General features: G+C 41.3%; 1 protein-coding gene across 4 annotated transcripts in view; it reads right to left on the reverse strand.

Moving 5' to 3' along the window:
• Nucleotides 1–11,121, reverse strand: part of KLHL13 (kelch like family member 13) — a 262,857-nt gene extending 251,736 nt beyond the window's left edge. For all 4 annotated transcript variants that reach the window (XM_055122452.1, XM_055122448.1, XM_055122451.1 and 1 more), the window contains exon 1: nucleotides 10,964–11,121. The gene's annotated coding sequence lies outside the window, so the exon portion shown is untranslated. The remainder of the gene's footprint in view (nucleotides 1–10,963) is intronic.
• Between the last annotated feature and the right edge of the window lie 15,703 nt (nucleotides 11,122–26,824).

Below are 26,824 nucleotides of genomic sequence, written 5' to 3' on the forward strand. Positions count from 1 at the left end.
GGTGCATAGACAGGGTCAAAGCTTTGACCCCATCATTATACTGCTTTCATTTTATCATCCTTGTATTTTAATAAATTCTTTTCTGAATAAATCACTGCCTTCACTTCACTATAGGTCTTAGTTATTACCCTCCAAGATTAGGTACTCTGTTAGGACTGACTCAATACAATTTAAGATTTATAGCACTATCAAATCCTTCAACTAAATGAAATGAGTAAATTTAGAGGGGTGGGATTGGTATCTATTGCTTTTCTGTAGGACATCATGAGAATTTAAGACTACAAAAATGCATGAGTATTTGGCTAGACTGCACAATATTTTCTCAGTCTTTTTTTCCAATTATTTGCCACAGGTTTACCACAGCTACCTAAAGTCTCTAATTCTCTCTTTTTTAGTGATGCAAGATAGTTTTATTGAACACATATTTCTCCTCTTTCTCTGCTTTCAAATCTTTCTAAATAAGTTTCAAGAAAAAACACAGGCAATATACAGGATAAAAACATAGAGACAAGCAGGCAAGATATATGTTCAAGGGCTTGAAGAGAAAATCTAAATTCTCATATGAATATTGCTTTTGAAAGCACCACATATCTTAATTTGTTTAAATATTATTACATACTTTAAGGGAACTATCAGTGTATGTTCTTCTGAATCTCTGTTATAAAATAGATGCTTCAAGCAAGCACCAGCTTCTTCATATTGTAGCTCTTGGTACACATTATTATGTCTTTACCCTCCGACCCCAATATTTCTCCTCTCCCCACTATGTGCTACAGTTTGAGGGAAAGAGCATTAGACACAAATTCTACAAATTCTACTTGGATTAACTAGCACAAGGCTCGAATATAATAGCTACTTAATAGATAATTGTTGAAAAAACGGCAGAGTGGCTTCAGGGATTCATTTTCAACTGCAAGAACATTCCAGAAAAATATTGTGAGACATATAATTTCTCCCCAATACAGATAAGCTAAAGGACAAAGAAAACATACCCGTTGTGATTGAAAAATAGTGATAAGGAAGAAAAATACAAATGTCTTTTGCTTCGTTGACTTGGAAAGAAAAGGCTGGCGGGATACAGTAAAGGGATAATACTGCAAGGGTGGAGTATGGGGTTAGGATGATTAAAACCAGTTCCATATAGTGAACAGCAAGAAGAGCTTTCAGTTATCTCTTATTTTGTGTTTTTAATATTAATGATTCTAAACTTATAAAGGAAAGTAAATAATTGTAACAAACACCCATTTACTCTGTGTTACCATGCATGGAGCAGGAACCATGCCTCATTTGTTTTATACCTTTCTCCTGATTTTATTACAAATTTATTGTACTAAATAAATTTCAATAAATCTTCAAAAATTTATTAAATAGTTCAATAAATGTTTAACAATTGTAAGAGATAAGTGTTTCCTCATATTAACATTTAAAAATAAAGTTCTAAACAGAGGAATCCTCTTTACTCCTAACTTCACCCTTTCTCCAAAGACTTGCCCTAGAAAAGCATGCTTTGTAAATAATAATAAAATAATAAAAGTAAAACAAAAATTAAATACTAAAAAATTTTTTAATTTTTTTGGCTTTTTTTGGGGGGGCGGGGGAATCACACCCAGCAATGCACAGGGGATACTCCTGGCTCTGCACTCAGGAATTACTCCTGGTGGTGCTTGGGGGATCATATGGGATGTTGGGGATCAAACCCGGGTCAGCCGCGTGCAAGGCAAACACCCTACCCACTGTGCTATCACTCCAGCCCCCAAAATTAAACTTTAATCATACTATGTACCTGGATCTTTTGCTCATTTCAATCATATAACCAGATACTATCTGTTTTTCTGAGATAAAAAGAAGTCTCATATAGCCAGCTCATACAACTCAGAGGTGTGAATAAATCAACATGTATTTATATGATAAACACTGAAAGCAAGGTATTGGGAAAGATAAAATAGTATATTTATCTCCCTAATCACTGCCAACAGCAACAACTTACTATGTAGAAAGCCCTGATTTTAGCCTTGAGGTATATAATCCTTTATCTGAAAACCCAGGTACCTGAGGTGTGTCCAATTCAGAAATAACCCAACTTTTTGGTAGGAACTAATCTGCATATAATATATGATATATAACTCCACAGTAAAAGGCTGAAGAACACCCCCATGAATACATTAGTAATTCCACCACAAAACAAAAGATTAAGCTTAAGCTTAATTATAAATTTTTTATCAGGTCAAGTCAGGTTTTGCTATCACCTCAGTTTTTGCATATAACTCACCAAATAAATATTTTATCAATTTACAGAACACTTGGAAATTAGTCTTAAAAACAAATTATAGACCTAGATAATGCATTTAATCCTAATAAGTACTCCCAAGATATTAATTTTATTATTCCTACTTTACACTGAAAAAGAAGAGGCACAGAGAGGTTAACAACCTGGTTGCAGTGTCCCACAAGATCCCACACCAGAACTGGAACTCAAGTAGCTACAATTCAGAGTCTACTTAAGTATACAAAAACATAATAGGAGAGACATCACAAGGCAGAATTATTGATTACTCAACAACTATTTATAGAGTGCATACCATGTGCCAAGTTCTCAGATTACACCGATGAGCACATCAGTGCAGGTCCCTTTCAAGGAGCTTCAGATCAGGGAGGACAGGTATCAGAGAAATATTTTTGTGATATGCATGGCAAGTATGTGACTGCTAATCACTTTCAGCAGAGGAGTTCAGGACAGAAGGAGATGGCGTCAAATAGGACATGAGATTTAAGTCTCCTTTGATTTGTGTTGATATTTTCAATGATAGGAAGGGGAGTTTTTTTTTTTCTAACTGAATGATGACATAGTACCCAGTCAAAAAGAAGTTATTGTGCATTTACTCTATGCCAAGAATAATGTTAGTCATGAAAGTTCCAAACTGGGGAAACTCTATTTAAAGCAACAGAGAATGTATTTAAGAAAGGATTAAGAACATGTGGAAAAGCAGTCTGGGGTCAAGTCATGGAGAAGCCTCGTGTGAAGTGAAGGAGTTGGAACTAGATTCTGCAGGAGTTAAAGATTACTTTGCAGAATTTCCAGTTCCCTTTCCCCAATATTAGCCATTAACACTATGAAATTAATATCAGCGACAATGTACATTCCTATTTGGGGCCAACTAGACCCCAAAGCTGGATATCTTTCAAGCAATGACTGAGGGTAATAAAAGACATGACAAGTCCAAATTCACTTAAGCTTCAAGGAATATTAATGCTCACTTATAGAATTAAAAGACAAAGTGAAAATGTTAGTGAAAGCAGCAGTGCAAAAATGACAACTCCCTATTAAATTCCCCAGGGCCATTTTCAAAACTTGTTATTCCTTCATATGTAAATGAATATTCCAATCTTCCAAAAGAAACATATTTCTATGAGAAAATAAAAACACCATTTCTGATAAATCCTGAATTCATTGAAGCATGACAACTTTTAGCAGATTTTTTTAAAATTTTTGAATCACCGTGAGATAGTTACACGCTTTCATATTTGGGTTACAATCACACAATGATCAAATACCCATCCCTCCACCAGTGCACATTTCCCAACCAATATCTGCAGTATATCCCGCTTTCACACCCTCCCCCTGCCTCCATGGCAGACAATATTCCCCATACTCTCTCTCTCCTTTTGGGCATTATGGCTTGCAACACAGACACTGAGAGGTCATCATGTTTGATCCATTATCTACTTTCGGCATGCATCTCCCATCCCGACTGATTCCTTCAGCCATCATTTTCTTCGTGATCCCTTCTCTATTCCATCTGCCTTCTCCCCTCCACTCATGAAGCAGGCTTCCAGCTATGGGGCAATCCTCCTGGCCCTTGTATCTACTGTCCTTGGATGTCAGCGTCATGTGATGCTGCTACCCTACACTACACAAATAAGTGCAGTCCTTCTATGTCTGTCCCTCTCTTTCTGACTCATTTCACTTAGCATGATACTCTCCACGTCTATCCATTTATAAGCAAATTTCATGACTTCATCTCTTCTAACAGGTGCATAGTATTCCATTGTGTAGATGTACCGAAGTTTCTTTAACCAGTCATCTGTTCTAGGGCACTTGGGTTGTTTCCAGATTTTGGCTACTGTGAAGAGTGCTGCAATGAACATATAGGTACAGATGTCATTTCTACTGTGCTTTTTTGAATCCTGGAGATATATTCCCAGAAGTGGTATTGTGGGGTCATATGGAAGTTCAATTTCTTGTTTTTGATGGACTGTCCATATTGTTTTCCAGAAAGGCTGGACTAGTCGTCATTCCCACCAACAGTGAAAGAGCGTCCCTTTTCCCCCACATCCACGCCAGCACTGGTTTCTTTGGTTATTTTGAATGTGTGCCAGTCTCTGTGGTGTGAGATGATATCTCATTGTTGTTTTGATTTGCATCTCCCAGATGATTCACGATGTGGAGCATTTTTTCATGTGCCTTTTGGCCATTTGTATTTCTTTTTTGAGGAAACTTCTGATCATTTCTTCTCCCCATTTTTTGATGGGGTTGGAAGTTTTTTCCTTGTACAATTCTACTTGTGCCTTATATATCCTGGATATTAATTCCTTATCAGATGGGTATTGTGTAAATATTCTTTCCCAATCTGTGGGCTCTTTCTGTATTTTGGTCACTTTTTCTTTTGAAGTGATGAAGCTTCTTATTTTGATGCAGTCCCATTTGTTTCCATTTGTTTATGTTTGCTTCCACTTGCATGGTCAGTACTGTTTCATCGTTAAAGATGCTTTTAGCAGTCACATGAAAAAATGCTCCACATCACTAGTCATCTGGGAGATGCAAATTAAAACAACAATGAGATATCATCTCATACCACAAGGACTGGCACACATTCAAAAGAACAAAGGCAACCAGTGCTGGCGTGGATGTAGGGATAAAGGGATGCTCCTTCACTGTTGGTGGGAATGCCGACTGTTCCAGCCTTTCTGGAAAACAATATGGAGAGTCGTTCAAAAACTAGAAATTGAGCTTCCATATGACCCTGCAATACCACTTCTGAGAATATATCCTGAGGATGCAAAAGAGCACAGTAGAAATGACATCTGTACCTATATATTCATTGCAGCACTGTTCACAATAGCCAAAATCTGGAAACAACCCGAGTGCCCTAGAACAGATGACTGGTTAAAGAAACTTTGGTACATCTACACAATGGAATACTATGCAGCTGTTAGGAGAGATGAAGTCATGAAATTTGCTTATAAATGGATAGACGTGGAGAGTATCATGCTAAGTGAAATGAGTCAGAAAGAGAGAGACAGTAACACTTAAAACAGCATCGTACTGGAACAAAGGCAGAGCCACAGAAAAATGGAACAGGGTGGAATATCCCTACCCACCACCTCAATTGTTTGAACATATAATCTTTGAAAAGGGAGCAAGAAATGTGAAGCGGAGCAAGGAAAGTCTCTTTAACAAATGGTGCTGGCAAAACTGGACAGCCACATGCAAAAAATGGGCTCAGATCTCCACCTATCACCATGTACAAAAGTCAGATCAAAATAAAGACCTCAACATCAGACCACAATCCATAAAGTACACTGAAGAAAAGGTTGGCAAAACCCTCCACGACTTTGAAGCCAAGGGTATCTTCAAAGATGACACGCCACTGGCCAAGCGAGTGAAAACAGAGATAAATAAATGGGGCTATCTTAAACTAAGAAGCTTCTGCAACTCAAAGGAAACAGTGACCAAAGTACAAAGACAGCCTACAGAATGGGAAAGGATATTTACCCAATACCCATCTGATAAGGGGTTGATATCAAGGATATACAAGGCACTAGGTTGAACTCCAGAAGAAGAAAACTGCGAACCCGATCAAAAAATGGGGTGATGAAATGAACAGAAATTTTCCCAAAGAAGAAATCCAAATGGCTGAGAGGCAAATGAGAAAATGCTCCACATCACTAATCATTAGGGATATGCAGATCAAAATAACAATGAGATATCATCTCACACCACAGAGACTGGCCCACATCCAAAAAAACAAAAACAGCCGGTACTGGCGTGGATGTGGGGAGAAAGGGACTCTCCTTCACTGCTGGTGGGAATGCCAACTGGTTCAGCCCTTTTGGAAAACAATACGGATAATTTTCAAAAAACTAGAAATTGAGCTCTCAATTGACCCAGCAATACCACTCCTGGGAATATACCCCAAAGAGGAAAAACAGTATAGTAGAAAAGACATCTGCATTTCTATGTTCATTGCAGCACTATTTACAATAGCCAAAACCTGGAAAAAACTCAGTGCCCAAAAACAGATGACTGGTTAAGGAAACTTTGGTACATCTACACAATGGAATACTATGCAGCTGCTAGAAAAGATGAAGTCATGAAATTTGCATATAAATGGATCAACATGGAGAGTGTCACGTTGAGTGAATTGAGTCAGAAAGGAAGAGACAGACAGAGAAAGATCCCACTCATATGTGGAATATAAAGTAGCAGAATGAGACACTAACACCCAAGGGTAGTAGATATTAGAACCAGGAGGTCTGCCACACACATTGGAAACTGGCCTCACATGCTGGGGGAAAAGGCAGCAGAGACAGAGAAGGGAACACCTAGTAGAGAATATTGGGAGGACCCACTCAGGTTGAACGCCGCATACCAAAAGTGGACTATAGACCGAACATGATGGCCACTCAATACCTCTATTGCAACTACAACAACCAACAGGAGAGAGAACAAAAGGGAATGCCCTGCCACAGAGGCAGGGTGGGGTGGTGGGGGTTGGGGTGGGGGTGGTGGGAGGGATGCTGGGAACATTGGTAGAGGAGAATGAGCACTGGTGGAGGGATGTAAACCAAATACAAACATGAAAGTTCATAAGTTTGTAACTGTACCCCACAGTGATTTACTAATAAAAATTTAAAAATAAAATAAAATGCTGAAAAAAAAGAAAGAGAGGGACACACATAGAAGCACTGCACTCATTTGTGGAGTATAGAATAACATCACATGAAGCTGACACCCAAGGACAGTAGATACAAGGGCCAGGAGGATTGCCCCATAGCTGAAAGCCTGCTTCATGAGCGGAGGGGAGAAGGCAGATGGAATAGAGAAGGGATCACTAAGAAAATGATGGCTGGAGGAACCAGCTGGGATGGGAGATGCATGTCGAAAGTAGATAATGGACCAAACATGATAACCTCTCAGTATCTGTGTTGCAAGCCATAATGCCCAAAAGGAGAGAGTGAGTATGGGGAATATTGTCTGCCATGGAGGCAGGGGGAGGGTGGGAAAGGGGAGGTATACCCGGGATATTGGTGCTGGGGAATGTGCACTGGTGGAGGGATGGGTGATCATTGTGTGATTGTAACCCAAACATGAAAGCTTGTAACTATCTCACGGTGAGTCAATAAAATTTTAAAAAATGCTTTTAGCTTCAATGAACATGAATTAACTTTTAATAAAGTAGGTGACAACTCAACTTAGAGCACAAACGACAGTGGAAAGTAAAATACTTTTAAGATACTTACCCCTGAGATCCCATTCTACCTATCAAAACAAAGTGGAGGAACTAAATTACATATTAGCATACAGATCAAAGATTTTTTCATTCTTAAGTCTGCATGTAAACAACTGAGCAGTTATTTATTCTCTGCAAAAAAAAAAGCCCTCCAACACTTTTATTTATTTCCACAGACTTCCTGCCCCCCACAACAAACAGAAAAGTAGTTCAAAAGTCTTTAATGGATTCTCTTTGTTCTTGGAATCAAACCCAACTGCTTTCTCAGAATCACTAGGCTGAATCTCTTTTGGCACTCAGACACCTTTATCCACTGCCCTAGCTCCCGAGGCTCTGCCCACACTGACTTGGTGTGTGTTGTTCATATACACCAAGTCTTCTTATCTTTCTCAAGGCCTTGGCTCTTTTCTCTTAGAGGTCTTCTGTTAAAAGACCGTCTTTGCTAAGAGGCCTTTCCTATGCACCCTTGCTAAATAATTAGGCCTTCCCAATCATTCACATCATACTTAGCCATTAATTCCTATGACCTATAGTATATTCATTTATTTACTTGTCTACATTTTCTTTGGCAGATAAAATGTGTGACAACTTCTGTAAGCTCAGAGGAGCAAAGAGCATACTTTGTATTTTTTTCTTTTTCTGAAAAGAGGAGATGGGCACCTTGATGCTTATGTAATACATCGTCATATGCCTAATAGTCCCTTGGCCTGTGGAAAGCGCTAAAAAGATTTAATCAACTAAAAACTGAAAACATAATACATTCAAAAGTTGGATGGTGGAGCCGGAGTAATAATACAGTGGGTAGGGCATTTGCTTTGCACGTGCAGACCCGGGTTCGATTCCCAACATCCCAAATGGTCCCCCAATACCGCCAGGCGTAGTTCCTCAGTGCAGAGCCAGGAGTAACCCCTGAGCATCGCTGGGTGTGACCCAAAAAGCAAAAAAAAAAAGTGTTGGATGGTTGCTATAAATGTCTATAGTGTGAGAAAGTTGTCTTTCCTACTTTTGAAATATTTTTTCTAGAGCTGTTAATTATTCACTATTCTTCCCATATCACTTCAAGAAATATGATTATACCTGACAAATACCTATAGTGTTTCCCCACAGTCATTAAAATAAATAGGTTTCAACCAATGGACTTAAGGGAACAATTACTTAAAGGAAGTGGTAGTAGTTTATTTTAGAGTCAATAAAATCAGTTTGAAATTGGTTACTTTAATTTTACTAGTATAAGTCAAATTACATGAAAGAATTCAAAATACAAGGAAATAAAAGAGGAGGGAATTCAGTGGCAAATTGCAGTTAAATTTAGTAGCATCAGAAATATCTAGTCTGATAACCTCAAGTGTATCAGAGGGGTTGCCAAACATAGCTATTTTGAAGATTCAGAGCAAAATGTTTATGACGTATTCATATTTGCTTTTATTTTCCCAGTAAATATAAATATTTTACATTGTGACAATCTTAGTTTAGACTTAATATTAATGATAATCACAAAAGGAAAAAATAACATGATGATATTTTCCTTTAAACAGTTTGTAACTCTGTATATCTTTCCAGAATGGGTTGTCAAGAAAATAAGATTTACAGTGATGGAACTATTTTTATAAATCCTCTTTCCTCATTATAATTTAGTTTTTAATATGACTAATGTGAACTCAGAAATTTACCAAATGAATGTGAGAAAGTACATGTCCTCTATACGTCACGGAACTAACCTCATAATAGCCTTTACTATTCTGAAGAAAATCACTTTCTTCTGAACACCAGCTTAAGTTCTAGAAAAGGCATCACATTTTTTAAAAGCATGCTTATAAAAATGGCAGATTAAAAACCTTGGGAAATTAAGTCTTTTATTTATCTATTTTAAAATTACATCACTGAGACCACAGGAGAGACTACAATCAATGTCTCAGTGCCAAAGGAAATGTTGCCCTGACAGTAAAATTTAGCCATTATCTTAATTCATAACTTAATTGTGTGATTACGGCAATTAGTGTACCCCGTGTCAGTTGTAACACCTGTTCCCATAGCAAGCAAACAATTCTGTCCCTGTTAAGTATAAGGACATTACTACGGATTTGCAGTGAAGGAACTTGCTAATAGCTTTCGATGAAAATGATGTCATTACTGTTTATTTCGTTTATCTCCAACTTCAAACTTGAATACCGTTCCAAAAACACAGTGGCAAACGTCAGCATGTGCTAATTCCCTGTCTGTCTGTACTTTTGGCTTCACGGTGAACTTTTCTTCACACCAACTACAGCCAAGAAGTGAGTAAAAGAAGCGCAGAGTAAAAAGTAATCGGGAAATACACGTGAGGAGGAGATACTTCGCGTGTTGGTATCAATTTAGACAAGTCAATCTAACCTTTGTTTCATGCTGTCTCAGTCTTAACTACACGGCCCTTAAACGCTGGAATGCTGCTTCTTATGGTTTTATACATACGTGAGATCCACGTTAAGAAACTGTGGCTTAACCAAAAGAAAATGAATGTAGGGGTCCTCCCAATGGAGACCGTAAGACAACATAACGTCTCCTAGTTTTCCAGCCGATGCGTTTAGTAAGCAGCCTACGCTAACTTGAGTGCCGATCTGATCACAGAAGAGTCCTCTGGCAAATGAAAGGATCTCATTTGCAGACGGAGACACGGAGTCCGAAATCAAAAGTCCCACTCGTTCCCTCTCCCGGGGCTGCTCAGAGGAGAAGGGGCGACTCCGATTCAGAGCCACGTGCGTGGATTACACACACACACACACACACACACACACACACACACACACACACACACACAACCGTTTAAGTGGCTGTGTGGTTCTCGGACTCAAGTTCTAGAAACCTAGAAAGAAACTTTTCAGTCCCTGGGCTGTGAGTTTGGGATCGTTCCTATCACTTTCCCGCAACCAGCCGCCTGCGGGCTTCCAAGAAAGTCACCCAGTCAAGTGTGATTGAACCCAAGCCAAGACCTTTCGAGAGGAAGCCCGTGGGAGCGGAGTTAGGAGCTTCGAAGAAGAAGAAGAAGAAGAGTTTAGTCCCGACAGCCAGGGAGCAGAATCTGGGGTGTGGGGGGGGGGACGGCTGGGTCGGGCAGCACAGAGCAGAAAGCGGTTAGACTGCGAGCGGAGAGGGGGCACCCGGGGGGGAGTCCGTTAGGACGGAGCCAGCGACGGGTGAAGCGCAGGCGAGCAGATCCGGGAGGGCTAACAAAGAGGGGCCAGGAAAAGTGGGTGCCGAGGGGTCCGCAGCAGCCGGGCGTCCGGGGCGAGCGGCGAGGCGGGCGGCGGGGACGGGAAGGTGCGGGGATGCGGGCGCGGGCCGGAGGGAGCGGGGATGCGGGGCAACGAGCGCCAGTGGCGCCCGCAGCTCCCGGGGTCCCGCGGGGCGGGCGCGCGCGTGTCGGGAGGGGGTGGCGGGCGCCGCCGCCCCGGCGCCTGGGGGGGACCGTGCCTCACCTTGTCCGCCGCGTCCCGGCTGCCGCGCGCGAGGGCCACAGAGCGAGGGGCCGGCCGCCCCCGGGACTCCCGTCCTGCCTGCCGCGAGCCGCCGCCTGCCCGCCGCGCCCCGCGCTCGCCCGCGTCGCTCCGTCCCGTCCGTCGCCGCCGCCGCCGCCCGGGGTCCTGGCCGCTGTGCGGGCTGCGGCCGCGGCGCCCGAGCCTCCGCCTGACCTCCCGGGGGTGGGGGCGCGGGCGGGGGCGGGGGCAACATGGCGGCGGGGGCGGCCCCGCGGCGCCTGCGCGCGGGGCGGGGGCGGGGGGGGAGCCGGGGCGCCGGGCGGCAGGAGGGTCCCGCAACCGTCGCGCCGCCGCCGCCGCCGCCCGGGGACGCCGCGGCTCCCCCACCCGGCCCCAGGCGGGGCCGCACGGGCGGGAGAGGCGCCCCGCTGGTCAGGGGTCCGGGGACGGGGACGGGCGGGGGCTGCGTCCCCGGAGAGGCCCGGCCGCGCCTCCAGCCGCGCTTCCTCGGAGGGGGGCGGCGCCCCGTGCCCCGGACGGGACCCGGGCCGGGTGCGACGCGCGCCTGCCTGGTAGCCGGGCCCGGGGCTCCCGTGCGACTGCTCATCACTTTGCTGCTTTTCTTTTTCTTTTTCTTTTTTCTTTTTCTTTTTTCTTTCTTTCTTTTTTTTTTTTGACGGGGGGCCGTTGATCGCCGCTTATGTCCCCCTCCTTACGGGAGCACAAGGGGTTGGGAACGAAGGACACGGTCCAGCGTCTGAAGTTGGACCCTTGTTTCCACTCGGAACCCAGCGCCCAGCTGTTAAAGACAACTTTTAGGGCCGCTCCAGGAGGGCCGCGTTAATTGTGTCCTCTTCTGCAAGTGACAAGCCCGTGGGAGGGTCAAACAAGTTGCCCAGGGTTTCGCCCTCAGAGCAGGCCACAAGCAGGGACCCAGGGACCCCAGCAGGCCAGTTCCGGGGTCCTCGGGACTCACGTATGCAACGGCTCCACCGCCAAAGCCAACTCCCGTGGACCACTCCTTTCTGTCGGAATCTTGACTCCCCATCCACAGTGGCGTCAGCCTAGCCGCCAACAGAAACGCCAGTCAAGTCCGCGTTTTGCCTTTGCGGGTCTTCTGTTCGTTACTTTCACCTTCTTGACTGTTATAGCATAGAGCCAACCTTTTCCTTGACCGTTTCTGCTTAGAATTCCATCTCCCACTTCGGAAAATTTGAGGGAGCTTAGTGTTGGGAAACAGTTTTTTATCACTGTTGGAGGGTTAGCTGGTTGGTTTGCTGTTGTCCTGGGGTGAATGTAAAAACGGCAGCTCTTTCCGTTTTCCTGCTAGGTGTCCCTTTATCCATCAGTAAACGGATGCACTATCTGAGATCTCAACCCTGCGGACTTGGTATTTCAAATCTCACACCCTAACATTACACTAGAGGGTTTTAGATAACTATATAAAAAATCAACTGCTCAAATATTTGCCAAAACTAAAGCTGTTTCCACATTGCTCGATTTTATCAAACTGGTGAAACGTAAGAAAACTCCATATGTGTATGAATTTGCTTTATTATTCTTTACCTGTGTTCAACAGGTTATATTTGGCACTCGGGATGCACTCACTGACTCCTTATTATTACCCTTTAGTATACTATGAACCAAATATTAGAAAGGACCTTTCACAAACGTTTATAATCTCATTGAGAAGCTAGCTTTAAAACAATGTGTTTTAGCCTATAGGAAAACTGTAAAGAAAATTAAAAATAAATAAATATAAACTGAGTTGACATTTAACCAAGTCACTACATTATTCTCACTACAAAAGGTGGGGGACTGTCAAAAAGGTCCTTTTACACTAAGTTCTCCTGGGGTAAACAGGCGTGATCCCAGCAGCCTTTATTCACACAATAAGGAAGTCCTGGGGCTGGAGCGATAGCACAGAGGATAGGGAGTTTGCTTGGCATGCAGCCGACCCGGGTTCGATTCCCAGGATCCCATATGGTCCCCCGAGCACGGCCAGAGGTAATTCTTGAGTGCAGAGCCAGGAGTAACCCTTGTGCATCGCCAGGTGTGACCCTAAAAGAAAAAAAAGGAAGTCCTTCAGGATACATAGCAAGGACTGGGGCATTTGAATAAGCTAGGTATAAGAAATTATTGGGAGATAAGTTGGGCCACAACTGCTGTGCTACTCCTGGTCGTACTTGGGGGAGGGTGAGAACCATAAGCAGTGCCAGAAATTGAACTGGGATCAAACCAAAGTCATCAATGTGCAAAGCAAAATATCATACCCCTATATGATCTCTCTAACCCCGGTATACTATTAATATATGTATTCACTAAGAAGTGGATATTTGGGTTAGAATACTTGGAATACCTAGTTCATCTAGTGGACAGAACACTAGACTTGGAGTTAGAAGATATTTATGTGCTATGTGACATTAAGTTGGCCTTTTGGCTCTTTGGGTGTGCTTCCTTAATCTTGGAAGGCATAGTAATAATACTGACCACTCTTCCTCCTAGTGTTTTCAGTTGCAAATAAACCATAGCAATGAGAATGTCCTATAAATGCATAAAATATATGCAAATGTAAGACATTGTTTTTGTTAATATCTGACCCATTGACACTAGAAACTAGAGTTAAAGGGTTTTACATGTTAATCTGAAACCAAGAAACATCAAGAACTAGGAAACAGTATTTGGAATACAATATCACAGTCAAATTCTGAAGAATGGAGATATATAAGAGGTTCATAATACAAAAATAAGTCAAAAATATTAGTGAAGAAAAGAATACAGAAAATGACTGTTATGAGCTGAATCGAGACATCCTCCCCTCTACACCCCTCCCCCCATTGCCCACACACAATTCACATGTTGAAATCTTAACTCCCAGTAACTCAGAATATAATCTTATGTGGAGATAAATTCTTTATTTTTTCTTAAAAAAATTTCTTTGGACAGATTGTCCAGACCACACCCTGGGCTGTCTTCATGGGGGCAACTCAGAGGGGTGTAGGATGAGTTTCCCTCCCCACCCCAGCAGAACCCCGGCAGTCAAAAACCTCCAGAACCCAACCGCACAGTCATGCTCAAGGCCACTCTCCACAGGCTCAGATGAGCCTCACCTATGGAGAACCTGCAGAAAAACCCAGGTATGCAAGACCCATGACAGAGATCTCCAAGCTCGTTCAGAACGGGACTGGGTCTCCTGCCCCCAGCTCCCCAGTTTTTCAGTAGCTTGGCAGTCACACCCACAAACTGCCTCCAGCGCCATGTAATCTCATCAACGTCCAAGATCCAGAGACCATGAAATAAAGCTCCTGAAAGAGAGCAACACAGAAAGTCCTGGAGCGCACAGCTACATTTGCTGCAGCGTGACCTCTTTTATTCTAGCCCACTGATGTACCAAAAGCAGCACACATTTGTTTGGGTTTAACATATGTTTGTAATCTCTTATGCAAGGGCTTAAATGGTTCCAGGATGAAATACAACTATCTTCACACACTTTCCTCCTCTTATATGGTGGGAAGGTGCACCATGGTGAGATTGGTGTTTTAATATTATCTGTAATGAACTATTGTGAACAACTTTATAAAAATAATATAAAATTGAAAAAGGGAAAAAATAGGCTCCTCGGGGTCTCGAGCGATAGCACAGCAGGTAGGGTATTTGCTTTGCATGAAGTCGAGCCAGGTTCGATTCCCAGCATCCCATATGGTCCCCTGAGCACTGCCAGGAGTAATTCCTGAGTGCAGAGCCAGGAGTAACTCCTGTGCATTTCTGGATGTGACCCAAAAAGCAAAAAAAGAAAAAATAGGCTCCTTTTCAAAAACATTTTTTTTGTTTGCAGTAGTATTAGTAATATTTTCTCATGAATCTAATCCCAACAACTACCATTCACCAGTGTTTCTGTCTCCTGCCTCCCAAGGAACCCACCCCCCTCATTCTCACCTCCTCCAGTTCAATTACGTGGGTCACTTCCCCAGTTCCTCATTATGTTGCCTTTGGATCTTTCTTTCTACTTTGATGTGTATCTTTAATTCTTTAAAGAGGTACTTAAATTAAAACAAAATCTTTAGGATAAACCCTAACCCAACATGACTAGTGACTTTATAAGAAGACATTGTTATAGAAAAAAACACGTGATAACCCAACAAGAAGATGACCCTCTATATGCCAAAGAAAGAACTTCCAGAAGAAGAAATCAAACCTTCTGATACCTTGGACATCCAGCCTCTAGAATTGTGAGAATATTAATTTCTGTTTAATATTGGGTAACCCTTTTGTCATATCAAAATATTGAATATTGTATAGTCCTTTTTATGTAACTTTCTGGACTTTCTGACCAAAATTAAAGTCTGAGTTCAGAAAACATTCCAGTGATTTCTAGGGTATGGACTAAGGACTACTCAAAGGCAGGATAAGAAGATACTTTGGAATGTTTAATTATGCTGAATCAATCCATTTGTGATAACTGATTTCAAGAACTATGTAGATGTAATAGAAATATAAATTCAGACTAACAATTTTTACTCTGTGAAATAAAAAAGCAAGATAAATTTTAAAAAAAAATATTGGGTAACCCATCCAGTCTATGGATAATATTGCGGCAACTCTAACAAACCAATGACTACCAAACATTTCAAATTCCAAATGGAGTATTCTCTGTTAGTTATTGTTAATTGGTAATGAAAAAATTGCCTCAAACATGACTTGTGTGGTTTTTTTGTCACCATGAGATACACAATTGCAAAGTTGTTCATGATCAGGTTTCAATCATACAATGTTCCAACACTCATTCTACACCAGTGTACATTTCCAGTGGCCCCAGTTTTCTGCTTGTCACCCCCCCTCCACCGAGCCTGCCTCTATGGCAGGAACTTTCTCTCTCTTTCTCTCCTTTATGGGCATTATGATTTGCAATACAGATACTGAGAGGTTATCATGTTTGTTCCTTTACCTACTTTCAGCACACAGTTCTTTTTCAGAGTGATTATTTCTAACTATCATTGCCATAGTGGTTCCTTTTCTAAACTTCCTTCTCCCCCAGCACATGAGGCAGGCTTCCAACTGTAAACCAGTCCTTCTGTTTTTTGGTCTCATACTATGTGTTTTTTATTATGTCCCACAAATGAGTGCAGTCATTCTTAGCCTGTCCCTCTCCTTCTGATTTGTTTCAGTCAGCGGGATACTCTCCATATCCGTCCATTTAAAAGCGAACTTCATGATTTTATTTTTCCTAACAACTGCGTAGTATTCCATTGTGTAGACATACCACAGTTTCTTTATCCAGTCATCTGTTCTCAGGCACTCAGGTTGTTTCTAGAGTCTAGCTATTGTGAATAGTGCTGCAATGAACACAGAAGTGCAGGTAGCACTTCTGTGGTGTATTTTTGTGCCCCTAGGGTATATTCACAGAAGTGGTATTACTGGGTCATATGGAAGCTCAATTTCTAGTTTTTTGAGAAATACCTATATTTAAACATGACTTGTTAGCCAGCCTAAAGCAACAAACATTTATTATTGTCTCATTTTTCATGTGTCAGGAGTCCAGGTATGAATGAGCTGGATGTACTGCTCAGGGTCTTACAAGACCAAATTAGGGTGCACAGGAGGCTTCATTTACTTATTAAATATGAGTTATCTTCCAAAACTATTCAAATTAGTGTCTGTATTAATTCTTCATGCTTCTAGGACTGAGATCCTCAGCATCTATAGTCTTTAGTAACTGTCTCTCTCCCCAATCATTTTTGTAACGTGACTAATTGCTACATCAAGGTGAGAAGGGAACTTCTCTCTACTCTAGATCAATCTGCAATTACATCTTCAAAATATTTTCACCTTTGTCATATAACATAATATAATGATAATCATCAGAATAATCAGCTTGCATAGTCACAGTCACAGACCTCATCCTATATTTCAGCGGATGGTAATATAGAGAACATTTATATCAGAGGAAGGCAAGAATCATGGAGGTTATCTTAGAATTTTGCCTACTATGGACCCTAAAATTCTGTGTTTTTTTCTGGTAATCTTTTTTTAAATTTTTTATTAAATCACCATGAGATACAGTTACAAAGCTTTCATTTTTGAGTTTCAGTAATACAAAGATCAAATATCTATCCCTCTACCAGTGAACATTTTCTACCACCAATGTTCCCAGTATCCCTACCCCCATCCCATCCCTCCCCCCGCCTCTATGGCAGATAATTTCCCTATTACTCTCTCTCTACTCCTAAAGTTCTGATGACATCAGCTTAATTGTGGAAATATAAAAATTTATGAGAAACCATAAGACTTATGTGGGCATACATATACACATATGTGTGCAAGCCTGCTCACATATACACACATAAACACATAGCCAGAGAACCAAGCACTAATGCCTTGTTTTTCAAGAAGTATTTGTAAGCCTGCTGTGTGCCTAATAGATGTGAAACTAGAAAATTTCTGTTACATTAACTCTGTAGCACTGTAGCACTGTCACACTGTCCCGTTGTTCATCGATTTCCCCGAGTGGGCACCAGTAACATCTCCATTGTGAGACTTGTTACTGTTTTTGGCATATGGAATGAGCCGCGAATTGCTAGCCTCTGCTGTGCGGATGGGATATTCTCGGAAGCTTGCCGTGCTCTCCGAGAGGGACAAAGAAATCAAACCTGGGTCGGCCGAGTGCAAGGCAAAAGCCCTACCCGCTGTGCTATCACTCCAGTCCATTAACTCTAATTTAAAAAATTGAAAGGTATTAGGACACTTTTTTGTCTTTGTCCTCAATCTGTGTTTCTTTTTTTTTCAATCTGTGTTTCTTTGAAGTACTCATCTGGACCTTCTTTGAATGGAACCAGTATTTTTGGAGAACTCACACGGTGTCTTCTTAGTGCTTCATTTATTCCATAGAATGGAAAAGATAATAGAACAAATAAAGGTTTTTTTCTAGTGTCTTATAAACTAGACAAGTAAGCAGGAGATTGATGGATAGATGTGTAAATATGGAAATACATAAATACTTGACACACGGGGGAAATCAGTATATACTTACCTCCTTGGTCACTTAAAGAATTATTCACAGATAAACTATTTAAACATCAAGAAGAGGCCAAAATCAAATTTGAAGAATCAGAGAGAAGAAAGTATATGAAATATATGTATTGGGTTTTTGTTTGTTTGTTTGTTTACGAGCCACACATGACAACTCTCAGACGTTACTTTTGGCTCTTCAATCCATAATTACTCCTGGCAGGTTTGGAGGACCATATGGCATGGCAGGGTCGAACCCAGGATGGTAACAGGCAAGGCGAATGTCCTACCCACTGTACTATCTCTCTGGCTCCCATTTATAGGTTCTCTTTCTTTCTTTTTAAAAAATTGAATAACCATGAGATAGAGTTACAAAGCTATTCATAATTGGGTTTCAGCCATACAGTGTTTCAACACACAACTCTCCACCAGTGTACATTTTCCACCACCAATGTTCCCAGTTTCCCTCCCACCACCACCTTCCCCCCACCCCAGCCTGTCTCTTTAGCAGGCACTTCATTCTCTCTCTCTTTCTTTTTTCTCTCTCTCTCTCCCTTCTCTTGGGAATTATGGTTTGCAATACAGCCTCCATATCACCGACTGTAATCCCTAGAAATTCATTTTATGATCCCTGACACCACTACAAAAGTGAACCCTGGTTCACTGAAACCAAATGTGTGAGCATCATAGCCAAATGTGTGAACACCACAATTAAATATGGTATCCCCAGTGAGCACCACAACCAAGCATGTGTGTAATCCCATCAATGGCCAACATCCAGAGAGAGACTTAAAAGCAAGCTCTCAGAAGAGAGTGATGTAGAGTCTCTTGCCCGCATGCCTGGCTGTCTTCCCCGGGGCCCCTTGGAGGGGATGGGCTCCAGCTTCCCTCCCCACCCCTAGCAGAGCTCCCGGCGGCTGAAGACCACCAGAACCTAGCTACAGCCATGCTGGAGGCCCCTCTCCACACGTTCGGACAGACCTCACGCATGAAGGTACCGGCAAAGGAACCCAGGTGTATGTAATCCCATCAACGGCCAACATCCAGAGAGAGACTTAAAAGCAAGCTCCCAGAAGCGATATCTTTAGCCTACTTCTCCTTCTGGGAGAAACTGGCAATCTTCTGAGAGTTTCCTGCCCACATGGGACAGCCTTGCAAGCTCCCCATGGTGTATTCATATGCTAAATCCAGTAACAAGCTGGATCTCATTCCTCTGACCCTGAAGAGCCCCCAGCGCAACATCATTAGGAGGGCCAAGTCGAGATAGACTTCTAAGATCTTAGGGAAAGGACGAAATGAGATGTTACTGAGCCCATCCGAGAAATCGGTGATTAATGGGATTTTGTGATTTGTGATTCGTGATCCCCAGTGAGCACCACAACCAAGCGTGGGATGCCCAGACACCATAATAAATGCACTTTCAATACTGACGACAAATTAATAAAGACACTTACAAGTGCTTGAATTTGGTGTTTGAAGTTAAAATTAAACTAGGTATTCTAGATGCACAGAATTCTAAAAGTAAAACAATTGAATGAACCACCCTCTCTATCTAGATGCTCTAATTGAGTGAATTGTACAGAAGCAGACAATATAATTATGAAAATATCTGAATCCTTTCAATATCCCTTAAAACTTAAAACTTGCCCCTTACTTTGGTTGTTGTAGTACTGGGAATTACATTTGATTGCATTGCCAGGAATTGAACACATATGTGAGGCATGTGCTTTTCCAATGAACTACATCTCCAGGTCTCTAAACCTCCCCTTTCCTAAATTATCTAGCTGAAAGTCTCTCTATTTCATCCTTTCATTCAGACCAAAAATTATCATGGGGTCCAGAGGCATAATACAGAGAGTAGGGTGCTTATCTTTCACGTGGCTGATTCTCCTTCAACCCCTATACTGCATATGGTCTCCTAAGTACCACCTCCTTAAGCACAGAGCCAAAAGTGAATTTCAAGCACTGCCAGTCTTGGCCCCCAAACAGAAGAAAAATCATATTGTTTAAAGTGCTTAAATTGGAAAAATTTTGGTAAATTTTAAGACTGAACAGCAACGGTAAATATAAGAAGGAGAAAACTATGGGAAAGAAGAAGAATGAGCTGAATTGAAGATGCTAAGGCTAGATTCTGCAAGGTCTTAGGGACTATGGTAAAATATTTGATACTTACTTAAGCATGAGGAATACATTGGATAGTTTTCACTATGAAATTTCCAAGAGGTGATCTAGATTTTAGAAGCACCAAGGATTCTTTTAATTCGAAGACAAGATTAAAAGCAGTAAGAATGGTAAGAAAGTAGTAATCAGGCACATATGCTACCCAATCCCATATGCTGCTTGTGTCCATCTGGATGAGCACATGTGTCACCTGAGCACATGTGGTGCCCACATCTCCCATCTTGAGATGTGCACTTTTATACTTAACACTAGGATTGTGTAGGGGTTCTCTAGTCTTTGGAGAAGCCCATATTCTCTCTTGAGCATGTTACTCTCTCTCTCTCACTTTCTCTTCCTCCTTCTTCCTAAAGACCTCCAAATAAAATATGTTTTTACTTCAAAAAAAGTAGTAATCAGACAAGTGTTGTGGAATCTTAGAAGAATATACTGGGAGTAGAAAAAGAAAAAATAAAGACAGATGGGTTAGAGATCTATTGAGAAGGCTGATCAAGAAATTAGGAAGATATATTCAAGTACATAAATGTCAATATCATTTGCTAATTTGGGAGATACCAGAGCAACTGGATTTTGAAGAAGGGTTTTGATTTTATGATTTATTGGGGGTAAGGAGCATTATTTAAAGAGTTGATTTTAAACAGGTTACGTACAAATGTGAGCAATTGAAAGGGAGAGATCAAGTAGGCAAGAATTCATATATCAATGGCTCAGGATAGATTTTTTGTCATGCAAAGTCCTCATTGGCCGACTCCTACAAGAATTGGTGTGTGACCATACAACCTGACCTCCACTAACAATGCTATAACATGATACTCATAATTACCTGAATGAACATCAAATAATTATTTGAAAGAGTCCATACAGGGGCCAGGTGATAATACAGTGGCAGACTGCTTGTCTTGCATGAGGCTGAGCTGGGATTCTAACCCCAGTACCCCATATGGTTCTCCATACTCCACCAGGAGTGATCCCTGAGCTAGAAGCAGGAGTAAGTCCTGAGCACTATTGGGTATGACCCAGAAACAAGAGAGAAAGAAAGAAAGAAAGAAAGAAAGAAAGAAAGAAAGAAAGAAAGAAAGAAAGAAAGAAAGAAAGAAAGAAAGAAAGAAAGAAAGAAAGAAAGAAAGAAAGAAAGAAAGAAAGAAAGAAAAAGAAAGAAAGGAAGAAAGAAAGAAAGAGAAAGAGGAGGGAGAGAGAGGGAGGGATGGAGGGGAAAAGGAAAGAAAAGAAAGATACCACACAAAGGAGGTAAATACTGTGTGATATCATTTTCACAAAATTCTAGAAAGTGAAAATATATCTGTAGTGATAGAAATCATATTACTAAAATGACTGGAGATGAGACTAGGGTGCATTGGCAAGGATCTTGTGAAAAGGAACCTTCATTATTTTTGTTGGCACTATAAACTGATTCAGACTCTATGGCATAGAGACTTCTAAAACAATTAAAATTGGACCTTCTGTGTGACCTAGCAATTCCGGCCCTTTATTTATCTAAGAACATAAAAATCATTTTGAATAATTATATGCACACTTGGGCTGGAGCGATAGCACAGCGGATAGGGCGTTTGCCTTGCACGCAGCTGACCCGGATTTGACTCCTCTGCCCCTCTTGGAGAGCCCGGCAAGCTACTGAGCGTATCCCACCCACATAGCAGAGCCTGGCAAGCTACCCGGGGTGTATTCTATATGCCAAAAAAGTAACAACAAGTCTCACAATGGAGACGTTACTGGTGCCCACTCGAGCAAATCGATGAAAAAATGGGATGACAGTGACAGTGATATGCACATCTATGTTCATGGAAGCTGTATTTACAATAGCTAAGATATGGAAACAACTCAAGTGCCTAATGGCAGATGAATAAGGTATGGTATACATATATACAATGGAATGTCATGCATCTGTAAGAAAAGATAAATATTTTTCTTTTTTTAATTTTTTAAAATTTTATAAGGTAGTTCACAATATTTGATTGCAATATTTTTTTGATTTGGTAGTTTGATAAGGTAGTTCACAAAATTTGATTGCAATACAATATTTGAATTTAATATCAAACACCAATCTCACCACCATTACACCTGCCCGCCACCAAATTTGGGATGTTTCCATCCCAAGTCCCAATCCCTGTCCCAAAGCACAACCAAAATAATAATTTTGTATTGTCTGTTATGAAAAACCGCTGAAAATGCTACAAAAAGTATCCAAAGAGGAAACAGTGTGAAGATTATTCTATTTTGGCAGGGGCCATTAAGACATTCTTTAGGATATCAGTAACATGTTGTTAAAGGTTGAGTGATGTGAGCTTTTGTATATATATCTGAAAATATGTGTATATGCATATATATACATATATACTGCCCTGTATGATTTGTTCCCTGCTATTTGAACCGCATCAAATGTTGTGTAGTACTTACGGAGAATGGGTAGGGAGTGTCTTATGTTATCTCAGGCAGGTGCAAATGCGGCCGCGCAGTCCAGGAATACATTCACTTGTACCTGAGGTTCGGCCCAAGCATGTGGGGAGCAGCCTTGAGCATGGTGGTGGTTGGGTTCTGCACGTTTTCAGCTGTTGGGTCTGGGTCCCTTGGGGCGAGGAGGGCTCTCACCCACCCCTCTCTTGGGTGCCCCAAGTGAAACAGCCTGGCGCGGAGTCTGGTGGCATGGCTATGGCGGGCGTCATGTTGCTCCCTTCCGGGAGAAAAATTCATGTCTAAATATTTTTCTTATGTTCTTTTGGAGGCCCACTCCCAGAGCTTCTCACATCTTACTTCTGGCTCTGTCTTCAGGGATCATTCTTGGCAGGGATTGGGGGACCATATGGGACTCCAACGATGAAACCAAGATTGGCCACGTGCAAGGCATGCACCCTGCCCATTGTACTAAAACTCTGCATCTGAACTTTGCATGGAGGTGAATATCCCCAACCATAACAGTGTCTCACAGTTTTCCACTATGAATTGAGGAGGACTATTAAACAGTGACTAATGGAATATGGTGTCGCAGATATCAGCTCTTAATTAAATTGAGCAAAGAATCGTTCTCACAGCAAGTAAGCAAGCTGTATTAGTGAGGGATTTTCAAAATCCATCTACCAAAGGTATTTAAAACTCTACCTTTGTTTTCTTTAGTCTACTGAAAAGAAATTGACAGGAAATTGATAAAATTTTCCATAAGTTATCTAAACATACATTTAAAAAAACCGAAAAGGCCCACTTCAAACTAACATTTCAAATTACAGATTACTTATTTTTTTTCCAAACTAGAGGCCCTCTTTTTGTCAATAAATGGATCAAACTTTCTGTCACCTAACTTTGAAACCTTACTTTTTCATCCATTCAACAAATACTTATTGAATGTCTCCCATATGCAAGGCCAATCCTAAAATATTAGAACTCAAAGAAATATAAGATACGGTCTCAAAAATTATGAAATCAAGGACCGTGGATGTAACTTATCAGTGAAACAACACTTACCTTACATGCGTGAAGCCCTGGATTCAATCCATAGCACAGAAAACAGTTATACAAGTCATTTTGAGGACATGATCAAAGCTAGAATAATCAGTACATCACCTGTGTGTTCTAAGTGCCATATGTGTGATGCAAGCAATAGGAATTCTTGCAAGCACTATTTATTATATCAATATTCTGGAAATAAAGGACTTTGTTGAATATAAATATGTGAGTATATAACTAATCATTCCACTGTCTTTCAAAAATTACATAGGTTTTGTAATTTTAAATGGAAGATGTTTGCTATGAGTTACAAAATAATATTAGAATACCCTCCACAATATACACACATACCAGGTAGATATTGAGAAATAATTTAGAAAACTAAGAATTAAAATAGCATCATTTATTATCCTCCAGAATGTAGGAATATGAGTACAAATAAAATATTTTGCTGTCTGTACATTCTGATGCTTCTGTACTCATCACGATCACGATCACAAAATCCCATTGATTGTCGAGTGGCTCGAGCGGTCTCAGTAACCTCTACATTCGTCCTATCCCTGAGATCTTAGAAGCTTCTCTCTTCTCGGCCATCCCAACGATGCCGCATTGGAGGCTCCTTCAGGGTCAGGGGAATGAGATTCAGCTGGTTACTGGCTTTGGCATATAGATACACCATGGGAAGCTTTCGAGGCTGTCCCATGTGGGCAGGAAGCTCAGTAGCTTGCGAGTTTCTCCCAGAGGGAAATGTAGGTTACAAGATATCGCTTCTGGGAGCTTGCTTTTAAATCTCTGGATGTTGGCCGTTGATGGGATTACACACACCTGGGTTCCTCTGCCGGTACCTTCATATGTGAGGCCTGTCCGAACGTGTGGAGAGGGGCCTTGAGCATGGCTGTGGTTAGGTTCCGGTGGTCTTCATCTGGGAGCTCTGCTTGGGGCAGGGAGGGAAGCTGGAGCCCATCCCCTCAGAGGGGCCCCGGGGAAGACAGCCAGGTGTGCGGCCAAGAGACTCTTTGTACTCATAGCTGTAGAAAATAATGTGACATTTGTCTAATAAAGTTGAAAATGGTTTAAAATACTTTTTACTGTGTCATGCCTGTCATGTCATTTGTAGATGGAAATATGTCCATTAGAGATACAGAGCTAGACCATTATCTGGGATATTTTTATATAGAAATGACAATTAAGACAGTGGAACCAGTTAAGAACATTCAGGAGAACTTAAACTGATAGAAGATTTTATTTGGGCTGGAAAGAGTACGGCAGGTAGGGCCCTTGCCTTGCATGTAGCAGACCAGGTTTGATACCTGGCACCCCATATTGCCCCACGAGCACTGCCAAGAGTGATTCCTGAATGCAGAGACAGGAGTAATTCCTGAATATTGGTGGGTGTGGTAAAAAACCAAAACAAAACAAAAGAAGATTTTATTGTAGAGAATACACTTAAGGGACAATAGGAAATAAAGGAGGTGATGTCCAAGTGAGAAACAAGAAAACATCAGAATCAATGGAAAGGCAGCTGTGTTCCAGACAGGCGAAAGTGAAAAGGACATTTACTCCCATGGAAACATTGTAACACTCTCAAATAGACTGTTCATATCAAGTGTTGGAGCTTCACAGCTTAGGACATCTTGTTAAAATATTACTTATTGAAGAAAAAATATTTTTTAAGACAGTAAAATGTTTCTGTGTTTTAAGAGGAACATTAGGCACAGCACCAAAATGCCAATAATCCTCCATCACAATCCATTATATCCTTCCCTCTGCTCCCCCTGTTTTCTCCTTAGGCCACTGCAGCTCTACCATTAGAGACTAAGGATTTGTTTTCATTGGATACACTTATCCATTCCTTTGTATTTCTGTCTTTAAAACAGATGAGTTTAGGGGGTATGGAGCCACCAGCAGGTAAACCTGTACCTGTGGGGAAAGTGCATCAGCAGTTCGATGATGCCTTCAGACTTCCAGATACCCCAAAATTGCTGCTATGCCTTTGGTCAGACCCCAACAACTTGGGGCCAAGTTTACCAAGAATTAAACAGCCAAAAGTTAGGTATGTGGAAGACACACCTGCAAACCACCTCCGGCTCAGCTATATAAGCTCACTTATTAGCCTTATTTCAGAAGCCCACAAATCTCGAAAGAGATCAAAAGATGCAGGTAGGGCCTGTAGCACAGAGGTAGGTGGAAACCCATGACTGAGAGCCCCAGGCTCACTTGGATCAGGACTCGGCCTCCTCCCTTCAGGTCCCCAGTTTTCCAGTAGCTTGGCCAAGACCCAGAGACTATAAACTAAAGCTCCCAGAAGACAATGACACAGAATTTCCTGGACATTATATTCTATCCATAACAAACAATACAAAACAAATCATCTAGCATTGCCTTTTCAGCTGGTTTGAGTGGTGGTGAGACTGGTATTGAAATATTGAATATAACCAAAGTAGAGAGAGAGTATGGGGGAAATTGTCTGCCACACAAGCAGGGGAAGGGTTAGAATGGGAGGGGGGATACTGCAGATTTTGGTGGTGGAAAGTGTGCACTGGTGAAGGGATGGGTGTTTGATGATTATATGACCAAAGCTCAAACATGAAAGTTTTGTAGCTATATCTCACAGTGAATCAAAATAGGGGGGGGAATAATAATAAAATAATAAAATAAAGTTAACATTCAGAATAGAATGAAAAAGTTAATGTGGAGTTCATGCCCAATTCAATCAGCTTAATCAATGGCAGAATAAATAGCACTACTCCTACATTATTTAAAAAAAACAGATGAGTGAGATCATCTGGCATTTGTCTTTCTTTCCCTGGCTTATTTCACTTAACATTATATTCCAGAGTTCTGTTCAAGTTATAGCAAACTGCAAGATTTCAACTTTTCTTACAGCTGAGTAGTATTCCAATGTGTATACCATACCTCATTATCCATTCATCTGTCGTTGAGCACTTGGGTTGTTTTCAGATCTTGATTATTGTACTTAGTTTTGCCATCAACATAGGTGCTCACATATTTTTAGGAATTAGGGTTTGAAATGCAAGCCATTCTATTTTTATGTTTTCAGTTAATGATGTTCTACATTTCACTGTATATTCACCAGCAGGTTTTTTTGGTCCATATGTCATTTCAACTGGTGTAATATGATATTTCATTATTATTTATTTGCATTTCCTTGATAATCAGTGATGATGACTAATCTTCCATGTGGCTGTTGGTTTATTATAG

Source organism: Sorex araneus, chromosome X, assembly GCF_027595985.1.
Source record: "Sorex araneus isolate mSorAra2 chromosome X, mSorAra2.pri, whole genome shotgun sequence".
NCBI lineage: Eukaryota > Metazoa > Chordata > Mammalia > Eulipotyphla > Soricidae > Sorex > Sorex araneus.